This window comes from Equus quagga, chromosome 16 (assembly GCF_021613505.1).
Source record: "Equus quagga isolate Etosha38 chromosome 16, UCLA_HA_Equagga_1.0, whole genome shotgun sequence".
NCBI classification, from domain to species: domain Eukaryota; kingdom Metazoa; phylum Chordata; class Mammalia; order Perissodactyla; family Equidae; genus Equus; species Equus quagga.
This window is the reverse complement of record NC_060282.1, coordinates 8,026,000-8,043,701: the sequence shown is the minus strand read 5'-3', so window position 1 is coordinate 8,043,701 and position 17,702 is coordinate 8,026,000.

Genomic DNA, 17,702 nt, shown 5'->3' with positions numbered 1-17,702 from the left:
CATCCCAGTTTTACAGATAAGGAAACTGGCTCAGAAAGGTCAAATGATTTGTCCAGGGTCACCATGAAATGTGGCAGAACTGAGATACATCCTGAGCCCGGTCTCGCAAGAGTTCGTTCCTTTCACCGCTCCGCTGTAAGGCCTTTCCTGAAATTTGAATTTTAACGCTACAAAGAGAGAAGGGTGAGGTCTCCACCCTCACCCTCAAACCAACTCCCATGGGACTTTTCAACCAACGTTGAAAGGGTGCCGATGGCAGAAATTAAAAATAATGGAGAAACCCCGCATTGTCAAGGGCCTGGAGGAGCAGGAGCTGATATACACGATTGTTGAAACTTGAGCTCTACCTTCACAGACCTCCATCGAGTGATGTGTGGGAATCTGTTCTAGGAAAATAATTATACCAGGGTGCAGAGATATATGTGCAAGGCAGCTCTCTAAAACAGTAATTTGTAACAGTATTTGTAACAGTAAAAAAATAATAATTTGAACAACCTAAATATGCACCCTCAGAAGGACTGGTTAAATGAGTTGGATAAAACCATCTGAGGCAGTGGGCTGTGGCTGTTGACAATGATAATATGGATCTGGATGTATTGACTCGGAAATATGTTAACTGAAAATGGCAAGTTACACAAGAGTATACGTAATATAATCCTGGTTCTCTGAAAAAGTTAAGAAGTGTGAATGAGTCTGCACAGGAAGAGGCTAAAAGCACACACCAATCAAATCTCAGCAATGAGGCAGTCTAGCCTAGTGGTTAGGAGTGAGGACTCTGCCGCCAGGGGACCTGGATCCCATTCTGGTTCCTGCTGGAGACCCTGGACAAGTTCCTGAACCCTCGCAGCCTCAGTTTCCTCATCTGGAGAATGGAGATTACGATTCTCACTTCATGGGGTTGACTTGAGGGTTAGATGAGATGACAAATGTCAAGTAGCACAGAGTGTGGTGCTTGCTCAACACGAGGTAAATGGTGCCTATTTTGATATTTATATGGGTTCCTGTTCCAGTCCCCTAGTGTTGTGTAAGTTACTACCCCCAAACTTCGTGGCTTCAACAATAACCATTTTATTAGTCTCACAAATTCAGTGGGTCCCAAACTTGAGCAGGGCTTAGCTGATTTCTTTGCTCTCCATTGCATCACCTGGGGCATTCCTGGTACTTGGCTGGTGGATGGTTTGGAGCATCTAAAAGAGCTTTCCCTGCATCTGGTATCTTGGTGTCTGTGGCTGGAAGACCGGGCTCAGCTGAGACTCTTGATTGAAACACCATACCTGGTCTTTCCAACATGGTGGCCTCAATGACCCTGGACATTTCACATAGGGGCTGGCTTCCCCTACAGGCAATGTCCCAAGGGAAACTGGTGGAAACCACCTGGCCTTTTCTGACTTATCCAGAGACGTCACACAGCTTCACTTTCATCACACTGGGTGGAGTAGCGATAAGCCCTTCCTGAATCAGGGGGAAGGGGACATGGACCCCCCTGGGTCAAGGAGAAGCACGTCAAGGTCTCATTCTAGACACACAGGTGGGTATGAGATACTGTTGTTGCCATCTTTGGAAAATGTCATCTGCCACAGAACCCATATCCTTATGTCTCAGTATTTTGCAGCTATGTACTAGGTACATCTATAATCTAATGGATAGCTCTATATACAGGCTATGGGCACCCTTTATATAACTAAACACTTGAGCACACAAATAGATATGTATGAAGCTATGTATAAATTCTGTATCAGAATTGCTTCAATTGAGGAGACAGGCCGATTGCATGTGAAGTCTGAAATGTTTGTGCAGGAAAGCGATGGAAAGAGGAAGGAGACGCTCACTTGCTGTATATATGGTGTAAGTTTTGCCCTTTGCAATAAGATGATGTATTTCATTTTGCTTTCCCTGTTGCCATGGTATCTGTCACTTTATTTATAACTGTGTCTGTTCAGTTGCATGCATGCACTTGAGAGGCTTTTCTGCTCCCAGAAAGAATGACAGCAAGCAAAGGAGGCTCCCGGGTCAGAGACCAGAGTGTTCCTGTTCATTCTCTTTCACTACCCTCCTTGAGTTGCCTCTCCAGTCCCCCAACACCCCCCAGACAGAGTGTCTAACCTGCATCCTGCACCCCTCAACTGCTCATGCACGTTAGCACTGAGGTCTTCCCTGGGCTCTCTGTGACCTTGCTTGCTGTGTGAACCTGGGCAAGTTACTCAGCATCTCTGAGCCTCCCTCTTCCTTTCCCCACCCTTTTGTAAAACAAGAAGGCCCCTTTCCAATCTACCACTCTCCTTGGCTCTTCCAGTCTCTGGAGAACCCAGCCCTCTCCACCAGACGACTTTCACACACGTGGCTTTCCCTGCCTGTTAGACTCTCCCCTGCTCCTCCTCATCTTTAAATGTCGCCTCCTCCAAGGAGCCCTCCCTGGCCTGCCCACTTGCAGCAGATACGCTCTGTTCTCATATGCTTGTATGCTCTCAGAGCAGTTTTTGCCCATTGGCGTCCTGGAGGTGCTTTCACTCCCAGCAGCCAGCACTGGAGGCTCTTCATCGCCCTCAGGCTCCCAGAGCCACTTTGTCTAAACACAAACGGAGCTGAAAGTGCCTGGGGAATTACATTCCCCGGGCACTGAAGGGTATGGGAGTAAATGCCACAGCTCTTTCGTCTCTGATCTGGAAAACTCTACCCTACACTGTCTCCAGAGCTCCCCAGTTGATTGAGCCACTGTCCCCTGCTTGGGACTTTGCCTGAAGTCACTCACTTTCTTGGTTGCCTTCGGGTCCCTGTCCCACTGTCCCAATTCCCCACCCACCCCCAGGTTTCCCTGAGAACACTTCACGGTACAAATGCTCCTCTCAGGGTCAGCTTTTGGGACACCCAAGCTGAATCCCTTTCTAAACAAGGTCCCCCCACGGGTTTGTCTAATTCTGTGTCTTGTTTGTTTCCAGGAAGGCAGATATCCCAATTCACACTTGTTCACTTTATAAATCTCTCTCAGCCCACTAGGCTCGGTGTTCCATGACGACAGAGGCTATTTCTGTCACGTGCACTATTTTGTGTCATAATATAGTTCTTGGTACAGGAAATGTGCTGAAAAAATTTGTTAAATGAAGGAAACCTTGGTGATTATCCTTTTATAATGCTCACGTCAGCACCTTCCTCTTTGATCTTGGTGTTGCCTAAGATACCCTCACAATCATGCCTCCATCTAAATCCTTCCACTTATTATAACCACTAAATAAATGCTCAAGAATATCCATCTTCACTATTTATCAAATTCAATAAACATTAAACCAAATATATAAAAAGCTCTTTCAATTCAATAATAAAAAGACAAATAACCCAATTAAAAATGAGTAAAGGACCTATATAGATATTTCTCCAAAGATGCACAAATGTTCAATAACATACATCATTGGTCATCGGGAATATGCAAATCAAAAACACAGTGAGATACTATGTCACCTGCATTGGGATGGCTAGAATCAAAAAGTCAGACAATACCAAGTGTTGGCAAGGATGTGGAGAAATTAGAACTCTCATACACTGCTGGAGAGAAAGTAAAATGGTGCAGTCACTTTGGAAAACAATGGTTTTCTTCTTCTAGGCATATATCAAAAAGAAATGAAAGCATACACCCACACAAAAACTTGTACACAAATATTCTCAGCAACATTATTCATAATAGGCAAAACGTGGACACAATGCAAACGTTCATCAACTGATGAATTAAAGAACAAACAAAATGTGGCATATCTATACAATGGAATATTATCTGACCATAAAAAGGAATGAAGTATGGATACATGCTACATCATAGACGAACCCTGAAAACATTGTGCCAAACAAAGACAATATATTATATGATTCCAATTATATGAAATGTCTATGATAGGTAAATCTACAGAGTCAGAAAGTAGATTAGTGATTTCCTAGGGCTGGAGGGGGTGAAGAATTAGGAAATGATAGCTAAAAGGTATAGAGTTTATTTTTGGAGTGATAAAAATGTTCTAAAATTGATTTTGGTGATGGTTGTATAGCTCTGTGAATACGCTAAAACCCATTGAACTGTACACTTTAAATGGCTGAATGATGTGGTATTTGAATTATGTCTCAATAAAGCTGTTACCAAAAAAATTTAACAGTAGACCAAGAAACCATTTTTACTTATTAAGTTAGTTAAACTACAATACTCATGGCGAGTGAGATAGCGATGAAATTAGTCCTGTCACAGATTGGTGGCGACATTGTAAAGCAGTGTAACCCTCTTGTAAAGAAAGTTGACAACATTATCACGATTCACCAGAACATTCATACCTTTTGGCCCTGCTGTTTCACTTTGTGGAAATGCAAATTGAGGACTTAATCCAAAAATTTTAAAACAGTGATATACATGAAGATGTTCATCATGATGCTATTTATAATAATCAGTAATTTAAAAGAGCTAAAATGTCTGACAACAACAACAAAAAAGTTAAACGTAGCATAGTGTAAAAATGATACTGGCATGAGGTTAGTGAAAAACTAGGGTATGAAATGGCCTGGCATTGTGATTACAATAAAGCAAGACTATGCATGTAAAGAAGAATGTTGGCTTCTAGAATGTTCTACTCTATGCCTCCAAAATCTCTGTAATGTTGATGTATTCATTTTATACTTTGAAAATATCCTGCAATATCTCAAAGTTCAATGCAGGTACCACTTTCCATTATGATGCTTGTCCACAAAAATCCCCCAGGCCACAACACTCTCTTGCTTTTCTGAATTCCTAGGTGATTTATGGTTTATATGGAATCATCTGGCCCTTGATTAAGAATAATAATACCTGTAGCTGCCTCTTATTGAATGCTTGCAGGAGTCAGACCCTTCACATCCAGCATCTTACTTAATTCTTCTCAATACCCTGACAAGTACGTAGGGGCTCTCATACCACATTCCTGGATGAAGTGAAGCCATTAAACAGAGAGAAGTAAAGTGACTCACCCAGGGTCACACTCCCATTAATGGTGGAGCTTTGGTACGGCCCAGGCCTCTCCGGAGCTCTCCCCTTTAGCAGCCCCCCTCGGCAGCTCCGGCATTTCCACATTTCTACAGTTGCATACTCTGTTGGAGCCTGTCCACATGTCTCCCGTGGAGGCGTCTTGTTCCAAGCACGTGGGACTCTCTGCCCGAGGGCTGCTTCTAGTCCTTGAGCATGGTCCCCCTAGCAGAGGGCAGGACAGAAGGATCAAAAAGAAGAATCCCAGGGGCAGCCCTCACCCACTGAGAATGGGAGTTGGTGCATAAATGCCCCAGGTTCTTCATCCTCAGATGGACATTTCTGAGGCATGTCAACACTGCCTCCTGGAAGGCCCCTGGGATTCAGCTCCAGTCCCTCACTGATGCACTGTGTGCGGGCTTCTTTCCCGTCCCTGTTTCTCGCTGCTGTTTCTGCTCTCTTAGGTTAGCTCCCAAATAAGAGACCTGCATCACATCCTGTGTCAGGGGAACCAGCCACGAGAGACTTAAATCTAATGGGAAGGTGGGTCTAGAAGCCTTGTCCTGATGCTATTTTTACTTAGCAGCTTTTTATTACTGAGGGTGGCATAGCTTCAGGGGAAGCCTAAGAGAAACTGCAGGGCAGGGGTGCCCTTGCACAGCACGCAGGCCTGGTAAACCTCTCCTGTTTACCTCCTGCAAACCAGCCTCAGCTCCCCACACTCTAAGGGCCTGGAGAATAGGCCCAGGGCCTTCTGAGTCTCTGATGTCCCAAAGACACACACTAGGCATAGTTCTGACCACCCAGGAGTTATTGAACACGTGGTCGTGGCTGACTGACTTCACATGCTGACCTAATTCTGCTGAACTGTGGGCTAGCTTTAGGATGAGCAAAATGGCTTCAGGTTGAGAAACTAAATCTACAAGCTCCAGGAAGCCTGTCTCGTGGAAGTGCATATTTCTCCTCCAGGCAAGCCTGGGTGGGTGTCCTCCTTCTGCCATTTTCTGGTCATGTGCCTCGGGCAAGTCGCTTGGCCTCTCTCAGCCTCCGTGTTCTCAACTGCACAATGGGAACATAACAACACTCACCCCAGAAGGTGGGTGTGAAGGCTGAATGAGTGGCTGTTATGAAAGGAGTGCTCAGAATCAGTAGTTTTTGGTAAAGATTAAATAAACTCTGCTGTTGCCTGTTGCTGGGGCCATCTTGCAGCTACGCTCACTCTTCCCTGCAGCAAGTCTCGACTCCGAACTCCAGGCCCATCATCGGGGCTTGGTGATCTCTCACACCTGCTTCATCACAGCTGGGCTCCTCTGGTCCCACTGGTGCCCAGTACCTCCTCCGGTGCCTGTGGCATCACCTGTCTCTGCCCTCTGAGACCACCCCTGTCTCCTCTCAGCAGCCATCTTCCTAGAGTGTGGGCCTTAAAGCTGGTCCTCAGCTCCTCTTATCTCCTCTCACTGCTGAGTAACTGGGTCATGACAAGGTGATGGTTAATTGTGTGTCAATTTGACTGAGTAACAGGGTACCCAAATGTTTGGCCGAACATTATTCTGGAAGTTTCTGTGAGGATGTTTTTGAGTGAGATTAGCATTCGAATTGGTGGACTGAGTTAAGCAGATGGCCCTCCCCAGTGAGGCCAATGGGTGGGCCTCATCCAATCAGTTGAAGGCCTGTATAGAACAAAAATACTGAAACTCCAGGGAGTAAGAGGGAAATCCTCCTGCCTGATTGTTTGAACAGGGACATCAGTTTTTTCTGGATTTCCGACTTGAACTGAAACATTGGCTCTTCTTGGATCTCGAGCCTTCTGGCCTTTAGTCTGGAACTACGTCATCAACATTCCTGGGTCTCCAGTTTGCTGAATCCAGTTTGTGGGACTTCCCGGCCTCTATAATCACAGGAGCCAATTCCTTAGACCACATCTCTCCCTCTCTCCATATATATAGATAGATACACACGCACACACACATCCTCTTGACTTTGTTTCTCTAGAGAACCAAGACTTCTACACCAAGAGAAAGTAATAACAGTAATAACCTACTCTGTCAGGTTTTTTTATATCTATTATCTATAATCCTGTAATTATTATCACCATTTTACAGATGAGGAAACCAGAGCTCAGGGAAGCTAGGCCGCATGCCAAGGGTATAGGGTTAGGAAGAAGCTGAGCCTCCACTGGAACTCGGGTTCTTCCCAGACCCAGAACTCGTGCTAAACTGCCTCGTGGACTTCACACCAGACGTAGGTGCCAAGAAACCACTGGCCAGTAGGTGAAAGGTTCGGTTCACCCCAGATCCACTCTGGTTTGGCTCACACTTTATGGTTCCAGTTTGCTCAGAGGCACAGGCCGGAATGGTGGTGAAGCCCTGTGTTCCTTGGAGAAGGCAGGGAGTGGAACCAGCATGCAATTCCACCAGCACGGATATACTTCCAAGCACGAGTTACCAACATTGAGGAAACGAGCTCTAAAAGCCCCATCATAGATTGCAGACACATCTAAGCTCTGCCCCCTGACTACCGGCTCCTCTTGAGAGCACACAACACAGCAGTACCATCCGCAAACAGCTCAGGTGCCTGCTGGGCTTCCCTTGGCCCCTGGCCCCGCAGTCTAGTTCCCACAGCTTGTACAGATGACAGAAGGCATGGGATGCTGGGAACCAGTGTGGGGAAAGAACCCTAAAACCAACCCTCAAGTAATGAAAGTCCCCTAGTCAGAGGGTCCCAGCCAAGGGACAAGACTGCACTGAATGGGTCCTTGGAAAGAGACTGAGTCCCAGCTGGCTGGATTTAAATGCCACACTCACTAGCTGTGGCATGTCGTCTGCCTCGCATCTTTTTCCTTCCTTGTCCTTAAAATGGGCACAGCAAGGGCTGGTGTGCATCTCTGAGGATTCCGTGAGTCTCAGTTATGGCGCCCAGCACAGTGCCTGCCACACGATAGGAGCTTAGGGCTCCTTGTCCTTCCCTGTCGATGAGCCCTAATTTTGCCTTCAGGCCTGGAGCAAGGCCTTCTAGCAGGATGAGGACAGGGAGCTAGAGGCCTGGAAGGCCAGCATCAGAGAGAAAGCCATGGGGCTTGACTTTCTGGAGTGTTCCTCCTTCCCCCTCATTTGTCTCTTCTCGCCCCCACATCCTCTTTCCGTCTTCAGGAAGTGAGATCCCATAGACCCAGAGGGCCTGTAGCCCTGCCCTTGAACATGGCAGGGAACAGGAAGTTGGGTAGGGCCTACCACTCTGCCCTCATCCTGGGAGAGAGCAGCGCTGCAGAGGAGAGGGGTCAGGAGGGGACCGAGGAAGGAGAATGCAGGCTGAGCTGCAGGGCTATGGGAGGGAAGTCATCTGAGCCCAGGGGCTGCTGGGACACAGGAATGGTCCTAGGAGCTTGACAGTGCTGGGCTCCCCAAAACTGGGACCCTCCCAGACAGGACCGCCAGGTCCCGGTGCCCTCCACTGTGGGGACTGAGGCTCCTGCTGCTGCAGGCAAAAAGCATCATTTCATGTGGTTATACCCCAGAGGGGCGTGAAAGAGTGAGGGACAGACAGGGTCACTGGCCCAGAATTCTTTCGGGGCTCTCGGGAAAGGCCTGTACCCAGCGCCTCACTGTCCAAGGGGTTGTCTGCACCCACTCTCTTCTTCTTTTTCTGCCAATTTCCCTGTGTTCCCTGGCCTGTTTGTGACCTGTGGATGGTAAAGCCTCTTCTTCTATCAATGTGTTCAGAACGATGCCTTGAGCCCTTGGGAAGCAAAGTACCCAGAGGCTCCTCAGATCAATAGAGGAGGGCGAGAAATCGTCAGAGGATTACAAAAACTGGCTTCCCCTGAATTCCATCTAATGCGAAAGGAAGAACCGAAGTGGTAACAGTTAACTTTACCACTTGCGTGTCTTTGACCTTTTCAAATGGCAGCAAGAGTCACTGGTAGCCCACGAGTGGCCATGCCTCTTCCAACTCTAGACAGGTCTTTTAATGGGAAGATAGCACAAGTTTGAAATTCAAAGGACCTGAGTTCTGTTCCCACCTCTGCCAACTATTGAATAGCTGTGTGATCCTGGGAAAGTTACTTAACCTCTCCAAAGATATGGTGCTTCTTTCATAAAACTTTAACCGTGATAATAACTAAATCGCTTGGATGGTGGGAGTATTACGTTAATTAATGTAAATAAAAGTCATTTTGGAATTTCAGAGCTGTTTTGGTATTAGTCCCTTTAGTGATTTTTCTCTTGCACTTGTGGGATTCCTGCTCATCCAGACATTTTCATCCCCTAACTATTAGTAATACGTGTGATTCCCAACCTCCAATCTGGAAAGAATGACAATGGCAGCGATAAATATTTGATGAATGAGTGCATCCATAAATTAATCAGTCAACCTATAAAACTGAAGACAAGGACCTGGGAGCAGACTATGAAGCTCTCTCTGGACTACAGGGCTGCCACCTGACTGGAACAACTGCCTCGCCTGGTGAGAGGAACAGGGTGGAAGGCCAGGCCCCAGTCCTCACACAGCTTCCAGCTTCACATGGTGTTAAACACAGCATACACAGGACCATCCAGAGGGCGCGGCACGAAAAACTGCTGCAGGAGCCCCAGTCCTCGAACACACGCTCGTTTCTATGTCTCTGTGCTTGTGTGTTGGATGGCTCCCTGCTGTACCCTCCCTCCTTCATCAATGGACAAATCCTGCTCATCCTCCGTGTTCAGATGCTAGAGTCTCTCTCCTCAGTGCTCCAGGAGTATCTCGTATGCCCCCCGATGGACTTCTCACGTTGTGGTCTTGACCTGCTCTAGAAGAGGGCTCCCTCAGGACAGAGACCAGAGCGCACCATATTGCTAAATGTTGTTGGACAGGCAAATAAACGAGTGAGTGCGTTTCAGAGCTGGCAGTGACCAGTCTCGAAGCCCTCAGTGTGCTATCCAGCCCTTCTGAGTCTGTTTCCTCACATACAAAATAAGGAAGTGGACAGAATCTACGCATTTTTCGAATCTACGATTTTTTTGAACTCTGCTTCACTTAGACTTTCTCCAGATTTGTTTTTACGGTGGCTTGCAGTGCCCTCAAAATCTATATTAGTTTTCCAAACATAAAATTATGTGATAGTATTTAATATGGTCTTATAAACTGTGCATGACCCCCTCCCATGCATCCTTTCCCTCCTTGCGAATCACTGGTTGCTCATTGCTCCATCCTCCCAATAGGACGGTGCCTGCAGTTCTCAGGGCCGATTTTCCTCAGTTTACTCATTTAATACAGTCTATCAAACATCTTTTGTGTGTGATGTGCCAGGATATTCTGTGAGCAGAGTCTCTGCTCTCATGGAGCTTACAGGCCAACTAAGAAGATCAACAAATGGTAGGCGGCAAGGAACTGGCTCCACATCCGTGACCGTGATGAAGCCGGCATTGATTGACAGCTTGTGTGGAGTCAGGCACTGTGCCAAGGGCTCTGCTGCAGCACCTTGTTGCAACCTCACGAGAGCCATGCAGAACAAGTGCCACCGCCACGCCCTGTTTCACCACTGTGCAGACTGGATTGGGAAGGGTCAGGCCCTCAGCATAAGGCAATGGCTAGCAGGCGGTGGACCTGGGGTTGAACCTGTGTGGTCTGTCTTCAGCCTATGTTCTTAACCTCTACCTTGGGTGGGGTCCTGTGGCGGAGAAGCCCAGGGAGCCTTGGGAACCAGAGCAGAAGCAGCGCAACAGCATGTGCAATGTACCAGGCATAAGAGCAAAGCCCGTCTGACGAAGTTCACTATGGCAGAGGGCAAGGGCAAGGGGAGAAAATGCCACAGACTGGACAGGCAGCTCCTGTGTGCTCCTCCATTTGGGTTTGGGGAGCCTGATGCCCTGAGTCGAGGGAGAACTTCCCTGGAGCAGGCACGGCCCATCGGGTCTGGAGCTGTCTTAACTAATTGCCTGGATATGCTCCTTCCTTTTTTACCTCCTACCCTTGGTCCCAATACCACTCTTAGCTTAGCAATTTTCCTCTCTTTAGGTTGTGGGTTTTTTCCGTTTTTATTAACCAGACCTGACAGGCACAAGGATGGAGCCACCACTTGTTTCCATAATCGTTTGACGAGCACATAATGAGAATCGATTATCAGATAAATATGCTGCAATTAGCCTGGAACCATAATGCCATCTGTGTTTTTTTAACGTCCAAATGCAGTTGAACTCAACTGCTGGAGCTCTCCCCATGATGCGCGGTGAGAAGCAGGATGGCACCTGGGGGCGATCCCAGGCCAGGAGATGGCCACGTGGTCAGGACAGAAGGCTGCAGAGTCTGATGACTCAGGTGGTGGGGCTTTAGGGTCAACTCTGGCTGGAGAGCCGAGAAGAAACTCTCACTTCTTGAGGTTTGGGGCTCCTCTGGAGAGAAAGGTAGGCAGTAACACCTCCGTTCTTTTCTTTAATCACTTTGTCAACTGGCTCTCAAAGAGAATACATCTTAGTTGATGGAAAACACAGTGGGAAGAGTTGTTCAGAGAAGGCCCTTGATAAATATTTGCAAGGTTGAACTGCATAGAGGTTTCTCTGAAGTCCAGACTGACTTTCTAGAAGTTTTGGGCATGATGCCGAGCTCGGAGAGCTTCTCCAAGCACATGGCACAGAGGTGAGCAGTGGGGAGGAGCCGCTTGTCAGAAGTAGAAGAGATGCAAATTTGGAGAATACAGTTTTGTTAGGTTTGATCTTGGACAATTAAGCATCAAACTGAATTAGAAGATTTCTTGGCCTCCATGGACAAAATCGTGAAGATGATGAAGTTTGTCCCTTAAGACATCCACTCCTCTTTTCTTCACACCCCTTCCTTCCCCCAGTTCCCTCTTTCTGAGTCCCAAGGTGATTCCTGGCAAGTGAGTTAACACTGGTCGAAACTGCCTGCCTCGGTTAGGAATGACATTTGGCTGCATGTAATAAAAACCCAGCCAGGGAGACGTGGCCAAATGGGCATCTGGAAAGGGTACTTCCCACCAGAAATCAGAGAAATAGAACAAAAACAACATGGAGATATCTTTCCTGCTCAGTGGCCTAGTAAAGAGCTAATATCTGTGAGACGATGGAGAAACGACAACTTTCAGAGTCTCTGGCAGTGATGTAAATTGGGGAAGCCACCTAGGAAAACAATCAGATAACATCCACTAATGTTGGGGATGAGCATGCCCCCCTCCTGCAGCCCCACTGGGCGGTGTGCCCTGGGAGACACTGGCAGGCGTGCCCAAGCATCATGCCCAGGTGGTCAAGCCGGCATTGTTGTTTTATAACAGAAAGTGAAGAGAAAGAGAGAAAATAACAGGGTCTACCTATCCATCAATAGAGAAATGAATAAATTGTGATGATACACCTGTGAATGGGATACTTATCAGCAACTAAAATTAATGACTTACACACAGATTTATCATCATAATGTTGAATGAGTAAAGCAAATTGCAAAATGTTCATATGTATAAAATCATAAAAACATATGTAAATGCTTTAATATGCACAAAACAAAAATACGTATTGTTTACGGAGCTGTATATGTATAGTAAAAGCATAAAAATATGGTTTGCTAAGATGTGCACAACTTTTAGATCCTGATTACCTCGGGAGAATTGAATGGAGGGGCTTCCATTTTATGTTTTATTTCTTTTACTTTTTATAATTTATGAAGCAAACATCTGGATGGAAGGCTTTTGTTTATCATTGTCTGTACTTTTTAGTACATTTCGTAACTTAAGCAATTAAAGAAGATAAACAGGTGATCGTGTGTCTGATGTCAGAGCCTGGGCAATAGAGAACCTGGTGGCATCCTGATCCCCAATTGGCAGAAGTAGGATGTCTCCAGCCTCCTCCAAGGAGCCAGGTCTGGCCTCTCCTCCTGGTTTATGAGGTCTTTTCTCGGGTCTCATCTTGCAGATTTCAGACATAATCAGCACCTCCACATCAAATCCCAGGTATTTCTGAGCGTCTTGTACTTTCCGGAGCCAAGTTCAGCCTCTATCTTATTTTGCTTAACTTTTATACACCCTGTGTTCTGGATTCTTAGCAAGGACCTTAAAACAATGTACACAAGAAAAATAAGGAAGCGCAACAGAGATATCCTACAGCAGGTTTGTGGAAGAAAAAAATAGGAAAGCATTTATGCAAACGTCTGACTCCTTAACCTAACTTACCTTTAAATGAAATCAAATCTCTGACATTTGCTGGGGGAAGGGAGTCGCGGATACTTCCTGCCAATCTGCAGAGCTGAATCCCATTCTGTCTGAATACTGAATTCCATAAGCATAATATTCTCAGGACAACTGATCTCATCTCATAGATAAACCGATTTGCATTAATATACTCATAGCGACTATCGATATAGTGCTTCCTACTTGCCGGGCACGGCACTGACATTACAGTCACTCATTGCTTAATGTTGGGGATACGTTCTGATAAATGCATTGCTGGGCCATTACGTCATTGTGCGAACATCATAGAGTGGGCTGACACAAACCTGGATGGTTTAGCCTACTATATACCCAGGCTCTATGGCACAAATCTGATGGGACCATCATCATGTATGCAGTCTACTGTTAACTGAAATGTCATTATGCAGCACATGACTGTATACACATTATCCCTTTTAATCTCCATCCACAACTGCCCCAGGAGATATGGATGCTTATTTTATGAGTGCAAAGAGGCAAATACATGTGTCCAAGGGCACATGTCTGGTAAGTGGCAAAGCTGGGACTCAACACAATGGCATGGCTTTGCATGTTTGTGGTGAATATTAATACGTCTGTCTACATTCCTTATGGAATAGTGCCTTTTCATGCCATCCATACACCGAAGCAAATTATCTCTGGTCCTTACCACTCCCTTCTGCTCCACGCTGCTTACTTGCCGTCTCCACTTGGATATTTGATCCACATCTTGAATTTAACATGAGTTCTAAGAGGACTCTATTTCCTTTCGCAAACTGTTTCTCCTCTAGTCTTGCCTGTTTCAGTAAATGGCATCAGCATCCACTCAACAGCTCAGACCAACAAGTTAGAAGCTGCTCTCAAGTTCCCTCTGCCCCTCAAACTCCAGTCAACCCCCCTACCCCAGCAAATCCTGAAGTCTCGACCTCCAAAAAATAACACGGCTCTGACCACTCCACTGCCAGATTCTGTTTCAAACCACCTCCTCCTTGGATGACAGCAATACTCTTAAGCTGGTCTCCTTACTTCCATCCCTCCCCATCATACTCCCTTCAGAATGTTCATTGATTTAGGTGAAATGGTTCATTGTGCCCCCTGATTTCAACTCTACAGTGATTTCTCACTGAGTAGACTAATGGTAAGTGTTGGCTTACCAGGTCTTGCACACACAGCTGGCTTTACAGGTGTGTGACTTGTGCAGTTGTCCTCAGAAGGGCCCGTGGTTGGTTTCATGCTCTGCTGTCACCGTCTTGGAAGTCTTCGTAATTCTTGAGCAAGGAGCCCTGCATTTTCATTTGCACTGGCCACCATGAATCGTGCAGCTGGTCCTATCTGCCCACACTAACTCCCTGGTCTTTCTTTGACCTTATTTCCTGTCACTCCCCCTCTTGCTTCATCTGCTCCAGCAACTCTGTCTCTTTGCTGTTCTTCAAACACTCCAGGCTTATTCTCATATTGGGGCTTTTGCCTGTGCTGTTTCTTCAGCTTAAATGCTATTCCTCAAAGAGTGTGCATAGCTCCCTTCTCATCATTTGAGTCTCAGCTCAAAGGCCAACTCTTCATAAAGGCCTTCCCTGACCACCCCAGTCAATAAAGCCTCCTGTTATACTCAGTTACTTTCTATCATATTCCTCTGTTCTAATTTCTCCATTGTAATTATCTCTATCTGAAATTATTGCATTTTTTGGTGTACTTGTCATCTGTCTTCTCCTACTAGAAGGTAAGACCATTGAGGAGCAAGGGCTTGGTGGTTTTAATAAGCACTGCATGAGGACTTATGAGTATTGGGGGAGGGAGGAGAGAAAAGAGTGGGCCAGCCCTAACACAGGCCATTCTGACTCCAGAGCGCTCAGTCTTACCCCTCCACCACTTAGTATCTCCTGAAGAACCCTGCATGCTCCACGCAATCGGACCCCTGCTGCTGCTTGAGAAACAGGATCACAGTAATATTTTCTGCATTTTGTAGGTCCTCACCAGCATGTAAATCAGAAACCCCATCCTTTCTCCGTCCCTAGATGATGACTCACTGAGCAGTGCGCTGTCTGCAGTCCCCCTGACCACAAAATTCTACTTGTAACACCGCAGTGCATTCCTTATGCAACAATGTGTGGGGATGAATAACATTTCCTGCGGCTACCACCATCCATATGGGTCCCTCGAAAGTCATCAAACCCCTAAGAGAACTCCCATCATGGAACGCTCTCCCTGTAGAATGTTGTTCTGATTCCTCCTACAAAATTGGCAGACGCTGAGGAATACTGATATCTTCCCAGGCATTTCAGCTTGCTAGTCAATAACTACTCTGAGCATAGCCAAGGTCTAGAACATAGAGTACAATAACTGTTGCTTTGTAAATAAATTAATGAACACCCGCTATATCCTTCTGCTCGGTCTCTTTTGCACCATCCTCTCATCTTCTGCCACTATATCAGACAATGCTCCACTGCTATTCACAGGGTTTTCACAGCCAATTTTTTGGAAGTGGGTGGCCAGACCCTTCTTCCTAGTCTATCTTAGTCTGGAAGCTCTGCTGAAACCTGTCCACCATGGGTGACGCTGCTGTATTTGAAATCCTGGTGGTTTGGCTTTCAGCATCACAGCAACCTGCAGCTGCACAGTATGACAACTGACAGATGGTGATGTGGTTCCCTGAGCAGGAGACAAACCCAGGCCACAATGGTAAGAGCATTGAACCTAACCACTAGACCACTAGGGCTGGTATGTTATGTATGGGAAGCACATATTAATGAGACATGGAAAGAGCTGTAATCAAAATAAGAATAACATGCAGCAGGAGTGCGAGGACAGGCCTGACCAATTAATGAGAGACATACAAATGGGGTCTAAGGGATGACTAGTTTGTGCCAAGCAGAAGGGCCAGCATCCCTGGCAGAGGGAAGGCCATAGAAAAGTCTGGAGGCTCCAGGTACCCAAGAATATCCCCAGCCATTTTCACAACAAGCTCCTGAAGTTGGTAGAGCAATTGGAATCATCCCCAATGTAAGGATGAGGAAACAGGCTCAGAGAAGTCAAATCACTTGCTCAAGGCCATCCAACAAATACAAGGCAGAGCCTGGGTTGCAATCTTTGTAACAAGGTTTTTTCCGGTCTTTTCAGTCATCTGGAATGGGCCTGCTCATCTTTCTTGATTCCTTCTGACTCTCTGTTCTGACTTATAATGAAATGAACTGAGCCACAATGGATGCTACAGGAGAGAGAGACAACAGCCAGAGTAACGGAATGAGACTTCTAAATTATCTGCAGCTTTAATCGGCATTTAACGAGGAGAGAGAGGTCTGAACAAGGACTTCAAAGTTCTGGTTCGAACCCTGGCTCTGGACCAGCTTGCAAAGTGGTCTTAGACATATTGTTTGCCCTCTGACCTAGTTTTCTCATATGAGAAATGGGTTTTCTCCCATTAGAGAGGTGATGCAATAAATAAATGAGATTCTCTGCTTGATGATAGTCTGTATGTTCTGAGGAGTGGCACACGTTAGATTTATTACTTATATATTTTTTATATCAGGCTATATACTAGATAATATATTATCTAATGTATATAATATTATCTAATATAGCTAATATATAATATCTATATATTATCTAATGTTATATGATAATATATTATCATTAATAAAAATATTTTCCCAAGCAAGATATAGTTTCAAACAGGATCACATTGAACAAAATACCTTAAAGCAGAGTTTTTCAAACTTCAGGAAAGGAGGGGCTTAGAAATGAGAGCCCCTGTCTTCCAGGAGGTTGAGTATTTAACATATATTTATTGAGCTTCTACACTGTGCCTCGTACCATCCTTGACTTCAAGGAGCTGCTTACATATTAATAGAAGAGAGAAAAATATTAATTCAACAAGGACACTGAACAATGAATGAAATCACTGCTGGTTGAAATAAATTTGACGAAGGAACTAAATAAAGGAAGAGATAAAGTAGAGTGGGATGGGGTCCGTGTGAAGGCGGTCAGCCTGTCCGCGTAGGCAGCACTGAAGTTGAAACCTGATCAATGGAGGTTCCGAGGTTGTCTTGGTCTTTTGTTCATGATCACAAGATGGTTGCCAAAACATTAGGCACTGTCTCTTGTTTAAACCAGGAAGAAAGAGTAGGTGAAAACAGCGATGTCATATGCTTACTTATCTTTCATCAGGAGAAAAAATATTGCCAAAGAGAAGATTTCTAATTAATTTTCATAAATCAAAACCTGTGACCTGGCCATGCCTAGCTGCAACGGACCCTGGGAAAGGCGAATCTCTCACTAGAGCTCATCATATGGCCTCCGAACAAAATTGGGCTTTGGTTATCAAGGAAGAAAGGGACGGTGTCTTTTGGGTGGTTTAAAGTGATTGCTACATATAGCGTTTTATTACACATGTCTGTGAATTTGTTCATGGAATTCCTTCTACTCAGCACACCCTTTTTCATCTAATGAAAGAGAAATAAACATATGGTATCACCGTTTTCCTCCCCAAGGCCAGCAATGGACAACCTCCAGACATCTTCTCTCATGAAAAAAGCAAGATATATACTTATATAAGCCACTGTGTCCAGCTTTCTC